Below are 20,984 nucleotides of genomic sequence, written 5' to 3'. Positions count from 1 at the left end.
CATTGTTTCTAGCACTTAGACTCTAAAATACCCTAATTTCTACCGCCACCTTCCTCTATTCATCTTCTTTGTTCTTCATCGAGTCTAGAGCTTTCTAGGTTTGATTCTTCAACAAGAGCAATGTTCATTAACCCGACACCGCTTCCCTATCAATTGGTATCAGATTTGGGCCGATTCTTGGAAAGAAGCAAGCAATCTTGCTTGTTCTTGCTCACAAAATCGTTAAAGTATCCCAACGGAGCTAGTCCAGAAAAGATTCATCGTTTCAGGTTCTTTTTATTTAATTTTAATTTAGATTCAAATCCTTCTTGTTAGTTTGCTATTTAAAAAAAAAACCAAAATTTCAAAATAATTGCAAATGAAGGTATTTAGGGCTGATTTTCTCTAGATATCATATTCATACTAATATAAATCTACAGTCTGAAATTTACCCAAATCGGAGTTCATTAGAGCCTTCAAATACGTTCTTCAAGTTTCATCGGCAGATTCGGTCTAGGATCTTGTAGAATTTCTTGAAAATTCTACAGGAGGAATTTTGTGGTGAAAATTTCCATATTGCAACTTCATATATTGAAGATCATTTACAAAAAAATCAGAATGTTTGGAGATCAAGAACACCTTCGAACAAAGCGATCAAGAAAAATAGATTGTTTGAGGAATCACCATTCAACAGAGTCCACTGGATACTACTGAAGGTATTTGGTTCTGAAATTTTACAGGTGGTTTCTTGACGCATCGAAAGACATTCAGGAATTTTCCAAAAATTTTGGACACCGGTAACCCCCTCAAAAACGTTGCTCAAGTTGATCCAGCATTTTCCAGGTTTCTGGGTTGGTTCTTTTTTTTTCTTTGACTCTTAGTGCTTTAAGTTCTTTTGTTTTTTCTTTTTATTGTTCTTGTGCATTATCTAACACATTATATTTCTTGTGTTAGTAGGACTAAAGAGTTTGCATACTTCTTCCTTCTTTGCATTCTCGTTCTCTTGGAGTTTAACCCTTGTTTGGCCTTTTAGAACTTTTAAGTTTTTTCTTATCGCCTTTTCCAGTAATCAAACTCCGATACGAACTGTGGAAGACTACTTGGTAAAGTGAGTTTTAAAGAGTACAAGATCAGCTTACTTGCCTCTCGTTGTGTTACTTTCTTGGAGTGACTTGTAAGGTTTCTTGCTTTGTTGAATTTTCTTCCTTTTATTTTTATTTTACTTTAAAATTTTCTTTTGAGTGTTATGATTTCAGGATGGGTGACAATAACAACAATACACTTAAGGCTATCTTAGCCACACTTACCCGACTCACGACTCAAGTTGAAAGATTTGATGAAATCTTGAGAGAATTATAAAAACCACAACTGGATCTACCGAACTAGAATCCAAGATCAAACAATGCTGAACTTTTGGTACCTGGGTGAGAACAACCACATTTTCAAGCACCCAAACTCTTTGCAAAAACCAAAGTTTACGATCCCGTCTTTCAAATGAGACAATGATCCAGATAGGTACATCGAATGGGAAGGAAAAGTTGATCTCATGTTCGCATACCATGACTGCTCCCAAGCTAAACAAGTTCACCTCATCACCACATAATTCGAAGGATATGCTCAAACATGGTGGATGCAAACAAGGAAAAAGATCCAGAACTTCCAAATTCCAACAATCACTTCTTGGACCAACCTTAAACAAACCATGAGGAAGCGATTCCTACCGACACATTATACACGAGAAGTTAAACTATGACTAGATCGACTTCGACAAGGTAGAAGTTCAGTTGAAGAGTACTATAAGGAGATGCAGTCCTTACTCAATAGGGATAACATAACCGAAAAAGAAGTGGTCTCCGTGTCAAGATTCATCGTCGGCTTAAACTCAAACATCATTAATCTTCTTGATCTATAATGGTACAAAAACCTTGAAGACGCACTAAAGAAATCAATGACAATCGAAGCACAAATCCAAAGGAGATCTCGATTCAGTGAGCATTACCAAGGTACTTCATCCTCTTACCAAGGTAATCCTTTAAATCCTTCCTCATCTTCTACTCCATCTTCTCTAAAAAAGCCAAGAGATGGCAAACCTAACAAGAAGAAAGAATGACCAACAAAGAATGACACACTTCCAGTCCCTAAAGATCAAATGATAATTTGTGAGGTGGTGGTGAAAACAAAAAAAGAAAAAGTTGAGAAAGAGGCAAAAGTAAAAGAGGTCACTAGTTATAAAAGCCAAAAGAATAATGACCCATGGGATGTGAGTGAACCTAAATGTGAGAAGAAAAGAGTGACTCAAAATCTATGTGTGAGCACAAAAGAATTGAGAGAGAACCTTCTTTACAAATAGCCTTGCATCCTTGTTCGCTTTAGGGAATTAATTGTTTCGATTTCTAACATTAACAAGGATTTTCCTAGTGTGTTTTTATCTCTTTTACAGGATTTTCAAGAAGTGTTAGGTGATATACCTAACGAACTACCACTGAAAAGAGGAAAACAACGCCAAACCAATCTAATTAAAGGTTCCATCATACCTCATCAAACATACAATCTCGAAGTAACCAAAGAGTTGGATTTGTTATAAAAAGGCTACATCCAGGAAAGCCTTAGTCGTGACACCATCTTAATGACGAAACATGATTTGAACAACTATACAGGCTTTATAGTTCGTGCACAGGAAATCCATGTAAATGATGAAATAGTAAACGCAACATGAGATGGCCCACACCATCTTCCATATCCAATAGTTGTCGAATAATATTAGGTGACCCTCCTGACGGGTTACCACGTGAAAGCCCTAATCACTATGTCATATCAATGAAGAGTCATGATTTACGGGAGTCCAAAGGTAAGTATTTTATTACTAATTTTAATGACATTGTAACATACTTCTTCTCCTTCTTACAAGGTAAGGCTCGTGAATTTTCCATCCATACTAAACATAACTCCTTTAAGTGTGTAGCTGACTGAGGTAAGCAAAACACATTAGACTATGCACTACCATGAAGGTATACTCTTAAGCATGCTACTATTCCAAGAATTGAACATATAAAAGATGTATATCACGATAACTCGGATATTTCTGATATTTCTACCCATACTTTTAAAAGTGTTTTTAATGAGTTTTATCTTGTATATGAGTTCCCTTGCCAACTAAACATGTTCTACAATCCATAAATCTCCTGCCGAGAATTATTAATTCATGAACCACACTTAGGGGACTTAAGGGATTACTTTAACAAACCAGTTGACATGGTTTTTAAACACTCATTCTCACCACACACGAATAAAACCATGGAGAAATTATCTGAAGCAATCATACAGAAAGCAAACAGTGGTCGACACCATGTTGAATTTCAACCTAAACATCATATTACAAGACTTGTATGCAAAAGAGGATTTCAAGACTACAAGAAATCAGTTCCTACAAAGAAGAAACCTCGACTGAAACGCATAAAGACACATCACATTAATCCTGGTAAATATTTCACAAGTTTTCCTTTCAACACATCTAAGTCTCTTTCTCTTGGACGAATCCTTTTGAGGAGTGGGGGAATGATACATCCACCAGATTCCATAATACATGCTTCTTTGGACTTAATGTTTCTACTCGAACTTATTATAAGAACAAAGTCTCGAAGATTCAAAGCATATCTATTCGGTAAGCATAATGTGAATGAATCATTAAACGATTCTAATATTGCTCCCTTTAATGTTTCAGATTCGAGGTCGAATCTTTTTGAATAAAGGGAGGATGATACATGCATCACAAGGCTCACATCAGAGTAAGAAGTAATAACTCTTCCAAATGATCCACTCGTCCAAGCATTGGAAAAGAAGATCATAACAGAAGCATATTTATGACGACTTTTTGAATGGGATCCTGATCTTATTTAGTCAGGATGTCTTCTTAATATACGACCTTCTGTCTCTTATCTTTCCAACGGTTCTTGAATCGCATCAATCAAATATTGGGAACTCAAGATATGGCTATTTTACTGAAGATGGTGCATACAGAAAATCCTATACGGGATTAATACGGGATTTTGTAAATATTACGAATTTTCAATATTTTTATTGATTATTTGTAATATAACTTAATATAGGATGATGAATTATCTTTTAGGATTATATTTATTATTTTATTAGCAATTAAGGTTGGGTTAAAAATATTATCTTTAGTTATTATTATTTTATTAGGAATTAGAGTTAAGATATATTTGGTTTATTATTATTTTATTCATTAGTTATTTAGAACCTTTAGAACTCAGCCCCTATATAAAGGAGGTTTCATTAAATTTTGTAATACAAGATTTCTTTGATTAATAATACAACGAGAGTTTATTTTTGCAAGTGCTGATTGCCTTGTGCCTTCGAAGCTTCTTCTCCTGAAGTTCTTTCAAGTTCTTGTGAGGGAGATTAATCTTCACACTCCAATTTGCCTTTTCATCGCGACTAGGAGGGTTGGTTAGAGCCATATTATCTTGTTTGCCTTTTCATTGCGACTGGGAGGGCTCGATAGGACACTTATCCATCTATTTTTCGCAAATCCATCCTCACCATCATCATCTTTACCGTTCACCTTTATAAGGGAGATCTTTTGATTTCTTGATTATCATACTTTATTTTCAATTTCTTTATATTTTGTTTATCTTATTCTAATCTTGTTTCTTACATTGTTTCCAGTACTTAGACTCCAAAATACCCTAACTGCTACCGCCACCTTCCTCTATTCATCTTCTTTGTTCTTCATCGAGTCTAGAGCTTTTTAGGTTTGATTGTTCAATAAGAGCAACGTTCATTAACCCGGCACTGCTTCCCTATCAATGTGTTGTGGCTGAATTTGTATGAAGCTTTATATCATGTCCCATGGTGATTTAAGCCTCCAATGATTACAAGGTCTTCACCAGCATACTCTTAGATGTAAAGGCATCTTTATGGGCAACAACATTCATGAAAGGTCACAATGTTTGAGAAAGGTAACCTTTCATGTTTGAGCTACTTATGGTGTGAATGAGCTAAAGGTGAGCTGGCCATAGGTGACTTGTAGCATGGTGAACATTATGGCAGCTCCTTGTGAAAAAGTACCTCTTGAGGTTGTAACTATTCACGAAAAGGTACGATTTCACAAATTTTGAGTTAGGACATATTTAAAGTGTCCTAAGTGGTGATGATGATGGTGCAACTCCCCAGCTAAAATGAGGTCATCTTGTAGCTGAAATCTTCAGCTCAATCCAGCTATGAGCTCACGGCTTCTAGACCACTTTTCACCAATTTGCTCCTTATGCTCTCTTAATCGTTCCATTATAAGTATCCTTGTTGTTGCATGCTTCATTTAGCTCCAGTGTAGCTCCCAAGTATTGGCCAAATGTTCCTACATGCATAACATAAAGAAATAAACAAAGTATATGAACTTATATAATGTATAATATAAGAATGTGAACTATAGTATATAATAACTTATATCTCATATATTAATGATTAAGTTATTATAATAACCATAGATATTATATGTATGAAAATAACTATATTATAACATTTGAAATAAACATATATGTGTGTAAAGTTAGTAAGTTTATTCCCTTGTAAGGGTGGAATAGCCATGGTAAACATGATGCTGAATTGGATCACATCATCTTCTCCTTCTTTTAATCGATTTGTCCTCAAATTGAAATATCTTATTTTCCATGAGTCATTCCATTCGATTAGTACCTTTATGAAAAGGTTCATATCTTTTGAAAGAACGCTTTGAAAGTTCTTGATCTGAAATGAAAGAAAACTTTCATTAGTAAAAATGGGATCGAACAACATTAAAGTTGAGAAATAATTCGTGAAAAATGTAGGTTCAAAGTTCATGTCTATTGAACACATTTGGCTTTGAATGTTGGTGCCCTTTTGTATTCCAAAAATCATACCCCTTTGTTCTTTCATAGATAGATGCATTGATTCATGAATGGTGATGACTCTTGGAATGGTTATGTCCTCATAAGTCACGCCCTTTTGATGAAGAATTGCTTCCTTTTGGTTTTCATTAGGCATGATTCTTGATTCTTGAAGGATCATGTCCTTTGGATAAATAATTACCACTCTTTGCTCTTCAATAGTCGCACCTCTTGGCTCTTGAAAAGTCGCTTCCTTTAGTTCACCAAATTGATGGATTGTGTCCCTTGGATCATTCTACAAATCAAAGAAAACTCCTGAATTGTTAAGGTTAGAAAAATCATCATTAACTTTGCATCTTGTCAATAGACATCTTGTAACAAGCACTTAGATGTATAAGCACTTGTTTTGGGGTTGGTTTCCTCCTTGATTAACTTCGGTTTTCCTTTCCTCATGGCCTTAACACTTTGTTTCAACTTGATTTGATCAATTTGGACTTGTTTAGGCGTCAAGGGTGTTAGGATGATCTTCTTCCCTCCATGGTTGAATGAATACTGATTGGTAAAACAATCATGAATGGTCCTCTTATCATATTGTCATGGTCTTCCAAGGAGTAAATGGCTAGCATGCATAGGAACAACATCGCACATAACCTCATCCTTGTACTTACCAATAGAGAAAGGAACCATCACCTTTTTGTTGACATTAAGTTATCCTCATTCATTTAGCCATTATAATTTGTAGGGATTTGGACGCTTCAACGTTTTTAATCCCAATTTCTCCACCATAATGGTACTTTCCACATTGGTACAACTTCCACCGTCTATGATCATGAAACACACCTTTTTATTCACATGGCAGCGGGTAAGAAAGATGTTTTCCCATTGTGCATTGTCATCTACCACTTGAGCACAAAGACTTCTTTTAACCACTAGGGCTTCACCTTCCACCGGAGCACCAATTTTCGCTTCTTCTTTAACTTCTGTTGGTGGCGGGGGCACTTCTTCTTCTTCATGGTCTGATTCAATCTCACCATTTCCAAGTAGTAGCATGGTGTTTCGGTTGGGACATTATGTGGATACATGCCCCCTTCCAAAACATTTAAAGCAATGGGTGTCTCTTGATCGTTCAGGGATCTCTTTTCCTCGATTATCCTTACTGGATTAGGAAGCATTTGAGGATTCAGCCTTTTCCTTTATAGGAGTAGAAATAGACTTATTCAAATTGTTAGGTCTCCATCTCGAAGGCATAGTAGTGCGAGATATAGATCTTCTCCGTAATTGCCTCTCTATTTTCATAGCCATTTGCACCATTTCATCAAGTTCTATGTAATGGTACAACTCTAGTGTGTTGGAAATCTCGGGATTAAGTCCGGTAAGAAATCTGACCATGGTCGCTTCACGATCCTCCTCAATATTAACTCGGATCATTGCTACTTCCATTTCCTTATAATAATCCTCTACACTCCGTTGGCCTTATTTCAAGTTCTGCAATTTCTGAAACATGTCTCGGTGATAATGAGTAGGAATAAAACATTTACGCATGATACCTTTCATTTCGAGCCATGTTCAGATTGGTCTCTCTCAATTCCTCCTCCGTGTAATAGTAAGTTGATCCCACAATATCAAAGCATAATCGACAAACTCCATGGCTGCCAATCTTACTTTATTGAGTTTGGAATAGTTATGGCAACTGAAAACATGTTCCACCTTGCTTTCCCATTAAATATATGCTTCCGGATCAGTTTTTCCTTGAAATTAAGGAATCTTGATTTTTATGTTGCTCATGTTATCATCAACATTGGCATGCCTAGGTCCATGTATCAATGCTGGTTCTTCTTCATCATAATTGTTTAGGACATCAACTTCTGGAAGAGGTTGTTACCTCCGAGGAGTATCATTGTTATGAGTTTGTGGTTGATCTTGTCTTTGGTCTAGTTTCTCATGGAGAACATCAAATTATGTTCAAAACATTCTCATCATTTCTCCAATCAATGCTTTCATTTGCAAATTGGGTTGACCTGCATTTCCTTTAGGACTTTGAGACATGGTTAGTAGATAAAAAAAATAAACCTTACCAGCATACTACAAAGCCTCTCAAAATTCACTCCAAAGAAATAATAAGATCACTCTACTCAACACTCGTGTTTACTCTCGAGAATATAATTATGGCTTTTAACAATTCCCCTTCTGATCTCACTCTCTCAATAGCCTTTTTCCACTCAATTTTTCTTGCTAAGTCCTTTGAGGAACTTACTCAAGATTATAACAAGTGAATTCTTTCCTTGTGTGCGTTGGCTGCAAATAGGGTTAGGGTAGGAAGAATAGAAGAAATGGAAAGGTAGAAGAAATGATTCAAGGTATTAAAAGAATGAAATGGTCGAAGACAAGGAAAATGAAAGGATTGAAAAAGGAAGAGGTGACTTACAATTCAAGAAACAACACTTACTGCAACCTTCTCAAGAAACAATAAGGTTATCTTCTCTTAGTGTAGATGGCCTCTTTGATGTTCTTGAAAGGGTAGAGAACATTTTCCTTGGCTTGCTTTCTCTTTTTGAAATTTTCTTTTCTTTTCTTCATTTTTTGAATTTTTTCTTCTTTTTTGTCTTCTTTTTTCTTTTTTCACTCCATTTTTGTAGATGGTCTTTTCTCTTTTGAACTTTTTTTTGCTTTACATGCCAATGACACTTTTGTTGTCAATCCAACTATGCTCTGATACCAATTGATGTAAGGTGAATCTATATGCTTTGATGGAAGAGGGTAGATAGCCTTATTGTGCCCTGATCTAGGATTAACAAGTACTGATGTCCTTGAATTATAAGCTTGGCTGCAACATAGATAAGAAAAAGAAAATTATTAATAAAGGAAGATTAAGGAAATGAAAAAGATAAGGAATGAAATGAAATAAATAAAGGATAGAGATGGTTGCGAAATTAATGGTCTAGATGGATGAAGATGATGGTGTTGATGATGAAATAGAGATGGTGTTGTTGTTGTATCTCAAACACGCCAAAGAAGAAATAATGCTAAGGAGCACAATCCCGGTCTTCACAAACTTGTTTGAGGGGTGGTGATAGTGTATTCAACCCACTAGATATTAATCTAGGAATTTAGGAATCATGATGGAAGGAATGATGCCACAAGTATAGGAATTATACTTGTTTAATCGATAAAGTTCACAAAGAACTTTGAAGAGAAATAACTCACAAGAGTAATTTTTATATATGAGATGAGTACAAATGATGGAAAGCCACTCTATTTATACGAAATGAGAGGGCTTGGCCGAATGGTTACATGATGTTTCGGCTAGATACATGACTTTATAAAGATACATAATGCTTTAAAATTAAAGAACATGTCTATAGGCTTGGTGTTGGTTCGGCTATCCCTTCATAAAGGGTCTTGATGATTCGGCTAAGGATGGGAAGGCATCTCCCTTGGTCAAATGGGCTTGCTTGTTCATATTGGCGCCACTTGCTTTGTTTTGGCCGAATGGTGATGTGCCTCCTCATGTTGGCGCCAAATGCTCTCATGTGGGTAGCATGTGTTGTGGCTGAATATGTATGAAGCTTTATATCATGTCCCATGGTGATTTAAGCCTCCAATGATTCCAGGTCTTCACCAGCATGCTCTTAGATGTAAAGGCATCTTTATGGGCAACAATATTCATGAAAGGTCACAATGTTTGAGAAAGGTAACCCTTCATGTTTGAGGTACTTATGGTGTGAATGAGCTAAAGGTGAGCCAACCATAGGTGACTTGTAGCATGGTTAACATTATGGTAGCTCCTTGTGAAAAGGTACCTCTTGAGGTGGCAACTATTCGCGAAAAGGTACGATTTCAAAAGTTTTGACTTAGGACATATTTGAAGTGTCCTAAGGAGTGATGATGATGGTGCAGTTCCCCAGCTGAAATGAGGTCATCGTTCCCATGTAAGTATCCTTGCTGTTGCATGCTCCATTTAGCTCTAATGTAGCTCCCAAGTATTGGCCGAATGTGCCTAAATGCATAACATAAAGAAATAAACTAAGTATATGAACTTATATAATGTATAATATAAGAATGTGAACTATAGTATATAATAACTTATATCTCATATATTAATGATTAAGTTATTATAATAACCATAGATATTATATGTATGAAAATAACTATATTATAATATTTGAAATAAACATATATGTGTAAAGTTAGAAAGTTTCTTCCCTTGTAAGGGTGGAATAGCCATGGTAAACATGATGTTGAATTGGATCACATCATTATGCATTAGTTCATACATATTATAAGATGATATAATTAGCTCATGACCTTCAATCATAGCTCACATTACCATAATCATGCATGGCAGCAAGGTATTTAGCTCATATCTGCTCAATGACATGAGCTTACCTTGTTTCCTTGCCATGTAGGTACATTGGAGTATGACACACTTTGGGGTATCTTGGTGGATTATTTGGACATCAAATTAGCTCACAAGGTACATGGTAGCTCATGGAACACTAAGGAAAGCTTAATTCAGCTGGAGGAGCTCAAGGCTAGCTAAACTCAGCTAGTTGGACTATTTGAAGGTGAGTTGCCAAAAGTGATATCAATGGTAGTTGAATGTAGCTGAACATACTGATATGAAGCTCACATGGACTCAGCTAGGAAGCTCATTCAAAAAAAACCCCTTGCTTGCTAGCTAGCTCCACACTCAAGCTAGCTAGGAGGAGAACAGATGCACGCCCAAGATGGTGCACATGACCAACCTTCATCCCATGCACAAGGATACACCACAAGGCTCCCTAGAACACCCATGTGCGTTCCATATGACTAGCACCCATGTGCCTTGCATGTGGTATCATTTAGACGCCAAGATGAAAAGCCTTATCACTATTCGGCCAAGCATCATCTCCCATCCAATTTGTCACAAACTTGAACGGACACAAGAGCTATTCGGCCAAGGGATATTACCCTCCATTTAAACCGAACCAACATCTTTATTTAGCATTAAATTATGTCATTTTAAAAAGGCACAAGGCCTGGCTGAATCCCCTTGTAATCATTCGGTCGTACCCCTCCATTTCCTATAAATAGGAAAGCATAATTCATTCGTAACTAGACCTTTTGATTAATTAAAGTGAGATTATTCTCTTTTCTTAAGTCCTAGTGACTTTTATCGGCTTATCAAGTATTTTTAAAACTTGTGGCGTCAACTCCTTCCCCTTGATACTTCTGGTTCCTAGTTCTTATAACTAGTGGGTCAAAGTCCTTTATACCACCCGTTAAAGAAGCAATATAAAGTCTGGGTCTTTTCTCTCTATAGCATTGGTTCCTCTTTGAGTCTTCTTTAAGATACTATCCTCACAAACATCCCTTTGTTTCATTAACCATAACCCATAGCCATATCAATCATCTTCCGCTTCCATCTCTCATTTATTAAATAACCCACCTATTTACCCTAACGTTTACCACCCTTAACCATTTCTTTTGAGCCATTCACTTGTGAAGGTTGTTTTGCTTCCTTCCTAGATCCACAATCAATTGAACAGGTACAAGTGCCTTACATCAAGCGGTAATCAGAGCTTTGGTGGAAGAAGCAACGTGCAACAACAACAAAAAGAAAAATACAAAAAGAAGTGCATGTGAAGTGCAAAGTCAAAGAAATCAAGAAAAATCATAAAAGAAATTGAAGCACTCCAAAAGAAAGAAAATTTCAGCACTCAAAAGAAGAAATTGAAATAACTCAAAAAGGAAGAAAAAGAAAAAGAAAAAGAAAGAAAGTTGAAGCACTCATAAACAATTTTCATCATCAAGCCATTCAAGTAAGTATTTAAATTGATTGTGGTAATAGAAGGTTGTAAAGTGACTTTGTGTAAGTAACCCCTGTTGTTCTCTTCTTTCTATTTCTAAGCCACCCTTTTATTATATTTTGTTTTTCCATTCCTCCTAACATATTTGCAGCCGACGCACAACAAGTAAAAAATTTACTTGATACGGTTTTGAGTAAAGTTCTCTAAAACTTGGGACAAGAGAATCGAGAGGAAAAAGGCTGGAGCGTTTGTGAGATCAGAAGAGGACAAGTAAATGCCATTAAAGTCCTAGAGTACAAACATGAGCGGATTGAGTGACATTCAAGTTTTCCTTGTAGTGACTCGTAAGGCTTTGTGAGAGTATATTCTGGTAAGGTCCTACACTCATTTCGTTTTTCTTTATTTGCTAACATATCTCTTTCATCCAACATCTTTCTAGTAAAAAGGACTTTGAACATTCAAAGTAAAGAAGATGAACAGAGAGAGAATATCTTCCATACAAAATGCCACGTGGGAGATAATGTTTGTGTTGTGATCATTGATGGAGGAAGTTGTACAAACGTAGCAAGTACTCACATGGTGGAAAAGTTGGGTCTCAAGACTTCCAAGCATCCTCATCCTTACAAATTTCAGTGGCTCAATGATGTGGGTGAAGCCAAGGTAACCAAACAAGTTGTTGTTCCTTTCTCAATTGGAAGATATAATGATTATGACGTGGTTCCCATGAGTTCAAGCCACCTTATACTAGGACGTCCTTAGCAGTTTGACAAGAAGGCTACCCATGATGGATATTCTAAAAAGTACTCTTTCCAACATCAAGGAGAGAAAATCATATTGGCACCCTTGCTTCCCAGTCAAGTCCATGAATGCCAAGTGAGCCTTAAGTCACGCATAGAAGAATGTGATATAAGAATGGGAGAAAACGAAGGCCATGAAAAGAAAATTTGAATAAGAACATTTTTAGGAGACAAGAACAATTGGAAATGATACTGTTGGGGTTGAAAAATATGAAAGGCATAAGTGTAGAGAAGAAAAGCAAAGTGGAGGACAAATTTTACCTAACCAATCTTCTTCTACTATTATTTCTTTTCTTGTGCAGGACAATCCAACAAACATGTCACTTCAAGTAGAAAATTTAAGAAACATGTCTTTTGACGAACCAATAGGTGTGACCTTTGGTAATCCACAAGACATGTCCTTTGACGTTCCAACAGTTATGCCACTTGATATTCAAAAAGATGTGCCACTTGAAGTGCCAAGGAATGGGATCATTGACAATCCAAGTACATTGCACATATTGAAGGGAATTCAACAACCAATGGAGATTTCCATCATTAAGCAACCAACGCCCATTAAACATCCTCTCTGGTTTGCTAATTCTATTAATTTTGTTATTAGTTTTTTGTTTTATAACTTTGATTCATTTTGCATCAATTGGATTAGTATAAGTGGTGTTATCCAATCAATCTATGATGGCAATATCATTTTTCAATTTGAGTTTGATTGGTACATCAAATTCAGCCACTACGATGGTGTGAAGCAAGCATTGTCCACCTTTTTAAAGGACATCATCTGGAAGAGCTCAAAGCTTAAAGTTGTTGACTTTATCCACTTGCTTAAAGGAGATCAAAAGTCAAATTTCTTCACCAACCATCATGATGATTCAAGGAGTAAGAGTGAAAAGATACAATGTTTTGAAAGGATATAACCTTTGGAGTACAAGGCACAATTTTTGAATCAAAGGACATGTGATAGTTTCCAAACATTGTGTCCTCCCAATAAAGGACTTGAAGTTACCAGATTTAAAGCCAAGAGGTTAAACATTTCGTGTGAATCATCTATTAAAGGAAATCATAAGGATTCAATCCTTCCTATATCAATAAGGTCTTCAATGATAAACTACTTTGATTTAAGGACAAATCGCCTAAAAGAAGGGGAGGATGATACGATCCAAATTAGCTCCAACTTTCTCCATGACTTGAACACACCATGGATGTTATTCATTGCTGCTTCTAAGGGAGTTCTTCCTTATCCTATCTTATATTATATCATTTATACATTATATTCTATCATAATCAAGCATTCACATGTTAGTGTAAATTATCATATCATTCATACCATCATATGTTTAGTTCATCATGTTTTTCATATCATTCATATCTATGCTAAGATTACATATCATTTCTTGGGATGTTATTATTACAAGTTTCCATTTATCATTTATTATGAATACCATGATATTCATGCATATAACATATCCACATGTTTATATTAATTACTACACAATGATACTTTAAGCCTATTCAGTATGCTATAATAGTCTTATAAACATATTAAGCATGATTACCACATATACATCAAGGCAGCATAATTTTATTCATTTTATCAGCTCCTATGAATTCATTTTAGCACTTAGGCTTTATGGATTAGTTCATACATATTATAATATGATATAATTTGCTCATGACCTTCAATCATAGCTCACAGTACCATAATCATGCATGGCAACAAGGTATTTAGCTCATATTAGCTCAATGACATGGACTTACCTTGTTTACTTGCACATGTAGGTACATTGGAGTATGACACACGTTGGGGTAGCTTAGTGGATTATTTGGACATCAAATGTAGCTCACAAGGTACATGGTAGCTCATGGAACACTAAGGAAAGCACAATTCCGCTGGAGGAGCTAAAGGCTAGCTAAATAAGCTAGTTGGACTATTTGAAGCTGAGTTGCCAAAAGTGATATCAATGGTAGCTTAATGTAGCTGAATATATTGATATGAAGCTCACAAGGACTCGGCTAGGAAGCTCATTCATAAACAACCCCTTTCTTGTTAGCTAGCTCCACACACAAACTAGCTTAGAGGAGAACACATGCATGCCCAAGATGGTGCACATGACCAGCCTTCATCCTATGCACAAGGCTGCACCACAAGGCTCCCTAGAATACCCATGTGCATTTCCATATGACCAGCCCCCATGTGCCTTGCATGTGGTATCATTTAGGCGCCAAGATGAAGAGCCTTCTCACTATTCGGCCAAGCAACATCTCCCATCCAATTTTGCGCCAACTTGAAGGGACACAATAGCTATTCGGCCAAGGTATATTACCCTCCATTTAAACCGAACCATCATCTTTATTTAACATTAAATTATGTCATTTTAAAAAGGCACAATGCCTGGCCGAAACCCCTTGTAATCATTCGACCATACCCCTCTATTTCCTATAAATAGGAAATCATAATTCATTTGTAACTAGACCTTTTGATTAATTAAAGTGAGATTATTCTCTTTTCTTAAGTCTTGGTGACTTTTATTGACTTATCAAGTATTTTTAATACTTAGGGCATCAACCCCTTCCCCTTGAGACTTTTGGTTCCTAGTTCTTATAACTAGTTGGTCAAAGTCCTTGCTCTTTTAGCATTAGTTCTTCTTTGAGTCTTCTTTAAGATACTATCCTCACAACCATCTATTTTTTTCATTAACCATAACCTATAGTGATGTAAGGTTATTCAGGATTCTTTAATAATGGAGAAGTCTGAAGCCTTGTTGTTTCCCGATCTAGGAGAGGCACCAAATGCTACACGTTGAATTGAAAGTAATCTGCATGAAATAAGAAGAATTGGTTAATTAAATGGGTAATTAAGAAAAGGAAATAGAAATGGAAATAAATGATATCAAAGATGGGCTGCGGAATTGATGTTGAACTATCCTTCAAATGTAAGAGAATTTGACCACCAATGATGTTGTTAGACGTTTGCCTTGTTGATAATTGAATGATGGTTTAATGATGAAGAGATGGTAATGGAAGGATGATGATATGGGCGTGAATTGTGATGGAGAATGGTGATGGAAATAGTATCTTATAAAACTAAGAAGGAACCAATGTTATAAAGAACAAAGACTCGTTTCTTATAAGTCTTATAAGGGATGGTAGTAAGGACTTTGACCCACTAGTTATATGAACTAGGAACCAGAAGTATCAAGGAAGGGATTGACGCCACAAACTTTATAAAAGCTTTCTTAATCGATATAGTTCTAAAAAGAACTTAAAGAGAGAATAATCTCACAAGAGTTTAATTTATCAAAAGGTTTGTTCTTACAAATGAATGCTTTTATAAAGTTTGTTACCTCCGAGGAGTATCATTGTTTAGGACATCAACTTCTGGAAGAGGTTGTTACCTCCGAGGAGTATCATTGTTATGAGTTTGTGGTTGATCTTGTCTTTGGTCTAGTTTCTCATGGAGAACATCAAATTATGTTCAAAACATTCTCATCATTTCTCCAATCAATGCTTTCATTTGCAAATTGGGTTGACCTGCATTTCCTTTAGGACTTTGAGACATGGTTAGTAGATAAAAAAAATAAACCTTACCAGCATACTACAAAGCCTCTAAAAATTCACTCCAAAGAAATAATAAGATCACTCTACTCAACACTCGTGTTTACTCTCGAGAATATAATTATGGCTTTTAACAATTCCCCTTCTGATCTCACTCTCTCAATAGCCTTTTTCCACTCAATTTTTCTTGCTAAGTCCTTTGAGGAACTTACTCAAGATTATAACAAGTGAATTCTTTCCTTGTGTGCGTTGGCTGCAAATAGGGTTAGGGTAGGAAGAATAGAAGAAATGGAAAGGTAGAAGAAATGATTCAAGGTATTAAAAGAATGAAATGGTTGAAGACAAGGAAAATGAAAGGATTGAAAAAGGAAGAGGTGACTTACAATTCAAGAAACAACACTTACTGCAACCTTCTCAAGAAACAATAAGGTTATCTTCTCTTAGTGTAGATGGCCTCTTTGATGTTCTTGAAAGGGTAGAGAACATTTTCCTTGGCTTGCTTTCTCTTTTTGAAATTTTCTTTTCTTTTCTTCATTTTTTGAATTTTTTCTTCTTTTTTGTCTTCTTTTTTCTTTTTGCACTCCATTTTTGTAGATGGTCTTTTCTCTTTTGAACTTTTTTTTGCTTTACATGCCAATGACACTTTTGTTGTCAATCCAACTATGCTCTGATACCAATTGATGTAAGGTGAATCTATATGCTTTGATGGAAGAGGGTAGATAGCCTTATTGTGCCCTGATCTAGGATTAACAAGTACTGATGTCCTTGAATTATAAGCTTGGCTGCAACATAGATAAGAAAAAGAAAATTATTAATAAAGGAAGATTAAGGAAATGAAAAAGATAAGGAATGAAATGAAATAAATAAAGGATAGAGATGGTTGCGAAATTAATGGTCTAGATGGATGAAGATGATGGTGTTGATGATGAAATAGAGATGGTGTTGTTGTTGTATCTCAAACACGCCAAAGAAGAAATAATGCTAAGGAGCACAATCCCGGTCTTCACAAACTTGTTTGAGGGGTGGTGATAGTGTATTCAACCCACTAGATATTAATCTAGGAATTTAGGAATCATGATGGAAGGAATGATGCCACAAGTATAGGAATTATACTTGTTTAATCGATAAAGTTCACAAAGAACTTTGAAGAGAAATAACTCACAAGAGTAATTTTTATATATGAGATGAGTACAAATGATGGAAAGCCACTCTATTTATACGAAATGAGAGGGCTTGGCCGAATGGTTACATGATGTTTCGGCTAGATACATGACTTTATAAAGATACATAATGCTTTAAAATTAAAGAACATGTCTATAGGCTTGGTGTTGGTTCGGCTATCCCTTCATAAAGGGTCTTGATGATTCGGCTAAGGATGGGAAGGCATCTCCCTTGGTCAAATGGGTTTGCTTGTTCATATTGGCGCCATTTGCTTTGTTTTGGCCGAATGGTGATGTGCCTCCTCATGTTGGCGCCAAATGCTCTCATGTGGGTAGCATGTGTTGTGGCTGAATATGTATGAAGCTTTATATCATGTCCCATGGTGATTTAAGCCTCCAATGATTCCAGGTCTTCACCAGTATGCTCTTAGATGTAAAGGCATCTTTATGGGCAACAATATTCATGAAAGGTCACAATGTTTGAGAAAGGTAACCCTTCATGTTTGAGGTACTTATGGTGTGAATGAGCTAAAGGTGAGCCAACCATAGGTGACTTGTAGCATGGTTAACATTATGGTAGCTCCTTGTGAAAAGGTACCTCTTGAGGTGGCAACTATTCGCGAAAAGGTACGATTTCAAAAGTTTTGACTTAGGACATATTTGAAGTGTCCTAAGGAGTGATGATGATGGTGCAGTTCCCCAGCTGAAATGAGGTCATCGTTCCCATGTAAGTATCCTTGCTGTTGCATGCTCCATTTAGCTCCAATGTAGCTCCCAAGTATTGGCCGAATGTGCCTAAATGCATAACATAAAGAAATAAACTAAGTATATGAACTTATATAATGTATAATATAAGAATGTGAACTATAGTATATAATAACTTATATCTCATATATTAATGATTAAGTTATTATAATAACCATAGATATTATATGTATGAAAATAACTATATTATAATATTTGAAATAAACATATATGTGTAAAGTTAGAAAGTTTCTTCCCTTGTAAGGGTGGAATAGCCATGGTAAACATGATGTTGAATTGGATCACATCATTATGCATTAGTTCATACATATTATAAGATGATATAATTAGCTCATGACCTTCAATCATAGCTCACATTACCATAATCATGCATGGCAGCAAGGTATTTAGCTCATATCTGCTCAATGACATGGGCTTACCTTGTTTCCTTGCCATGTAGGTACATTGGAGTATGACACACTTTGGGGTATCTTGGTGGATTATTTGGACATCAAATTAGCTCACAAGGTACATGGTAGCTCATGGAACACTAAGGAAAGCTTAATTCAGCTGGAGGAGCTCAAGGCTAGCTAAACTCAGCTAGTTGGACTATTTGAAGGTGAGTTGCCAAAAGTGATATCAATGGTAGTTGAATGTAGCTGAACATACTGATATGAAGCTCACATGGACTCAGCTAGGAAGCTCATTCAAAAAAAACCCCTTGCTTGCTAGCTAGCTCCACACTCAAGCTAGCTAGGAGGAGAACAGATGCACGCCCAAGATGGTGCACATGACCAGCCTTCATCCCATGCACAAGGATACACCACAAGGCTCCCTAGAACACCCATGTGCGTTCCATATGACTAGCACCCATGTGCCTTGCATGTGGTATCATTTAGACGCCAAGATGAAGAGCCTTATCACTATTCGGCCAAGCATCATCTCCCATCCAATTTGTCACAAACTTGAACGGACACAAGAGCTATTCGGCCAAGGGATATTACCCTCCATTTAAACCGAACCAACATCTTTATTTAGCATTAAATTATGTCATTTTAAAAAGGCACAAGGCCTGGCTGAATCCCCTTGTAATCATTCGGTCGTACCCCTCCATTTCCTATAAATAGGAAAGCATAATTCATTCGTAACTAGACCTTTTGATTAATTAAAGTGAGATTATTCTCTTTTCTTAAGTCCTAGTGACTTTTATCGGCTTATCAAGTATTTTTAAAACTTGTGGCGTCAACTCCTTCCCCTTGATACTTCTGGTTCCTAGTTCTTATAACTAGTGGGTCAAAGTCCTTTATACCACCCGTTAAAGAAGCAATATAAAGTCTGGGTCTTTTCTCTCTATAGCATTGGTTCCTCTTTGAGTCTTCTTTAAGATACTATCCTCACAAACATCCCTTTGTTTCATTAACCATAACCCATAGCCATATCAATCATCTTCCGCTTCCATCTCTCATTTATTAAACAACCCACCTATTTACCCTAACGTTTACCACCCTTAACCATTTCTTTTGAGCCATTCACTTGTGAAGGTTGTTTTGCTTCCTTCCTAGATCCACAATCAATTGAACAGGTACAAGTGCCTTACATCAAGCGGTAATCAGAGCTTTGGTGGAAGAAGCAACGTGCAACAACAACAAAAAGAAAAATACAAAAAGAAGTGCATGTGAAGTGCAAAGTCAAAGAAATCAAGAAAAATCATAAAAGAAATTGAAGCACTCCAAAAGAAAGAAAATTTCAGCACTCAAAAGAAGAAATTGAAAGAACTCAAAAAGGAAGAAAAAGAAAAAGAAAAAGAAAGAAAGTTGAAGCACTCATAAACAATTTTCATCATCAAGCCATTCAAGTAAGTATTTAAATTGATTGTGGTAATAGAAGGTTGTAAAGTGACTTTGTGTAAGTAACCCCTGTTGTTCTCTTCTTTCTATTTCTAAGCCACCCTTTTATTATATTTTGTTTTTCCATTCCTCCTAACCTATTTGCAGCCGACGCACAACAAGTAAAAAATTTACTTGATACGGTTTTGAGTAAAGTTCTCTAAAACTTGGGACAAGAGAATCGAGAGGAAAAAGGCTGGAGCGTTTGTGAGATCAGAAGAGGACAAGTAAATGCCATTAAAGTCCTAGAGTACAAACATGAGCGGATTGAGTGACATTCAAGTTTTCCTTGTAGTGACTCGTAAGGCTTTGTGAGAGTATATTCTGGTAAGGTCCTACACTCATTTCGTTTTTCTTTATTTGCTAACATATCTCTTTCATCCAACATCTTTCTAGTAAAAAGGACTTTGAACATTCAAAGTAAAGAAGATGAACAGAGAGAGAATATCTTCCATACAAAATGCCACGTGGGAGATAATGTTTGTGTTGTGATCATTGATGGAGGAAGTTGTACAAACGTAGCAAGTACTCACATGGTGGAAAAGTTGGGTCTCAAGACTTCCAAGCATCCTCATCCTTACAAATTTCAGTGGCTCAATGATGTGGGTGAAGCCAAGGTAACCAAACAAGTTGTTGTTCCTTTCTCAATTGGAAGATATAATGATTATGACGTGGTTCCCATGAGTTCAAGCCACCTTATACTAGGACGTCCTTAGCAGTTTGACAAGAAGGCTACCCATGATGGATATTCTAAAAAGTACTCTTTCCAACATCAAGGAGAGAAAATCATATTGGCACCCTTGCTTCCCAGTCAAGTCCATGAATGCCAAGTGAGCCTTAAGTCACGCATAGAAGAATGTGATATAAGAATGGGAGAAAACGAAGGCCATGAAAAGAAAATTTGAATAAGAACATTTTGAGGAGACAAGAACAATTGGAAATGATACTGTTGGGGTTGAAAAATATGAAAGGCATAAGTGTAGAGAAGAAAAGCAAAGTGGAGGACAAATTTTACCTAACCAATCTTCTTCTACTATTATTTCTTTTCTTGTGCAGGACAATCCAACAAACATGTCACTTCAAGTAGAAAATTTAAGAAACATGTCTTTTGACGAACCAATAGGTGTGACCTTTGGTAATCCACAAGACATGTCCTTTGACGTTCCAACAATTATGCCACTTGATATTCAAAAAGATG

The sequence above is a fragment of the Hibiscus syriacus genome, unplaced genomic scaffold, assembly GCF_006381635.1.
Source record: "Hibiscus syriacus cultivar Baekdansim isolate YM2019G1 unplaced genomic scaffold, ASM638163v2 tig00002237_pilon, whole genome shotgun sequence".
In the NCBI taxonomy this organism is placed as follows: domain Eukaryota; kingdom Viridiplantae; phylum Streptophyta; class Magnoliopsida; order Malvales; family Malvaceae; genus Hibiscus; species Hibiscus syriacus.
This window is presented reverse-complemented; position numbering follows the sequence as displayed.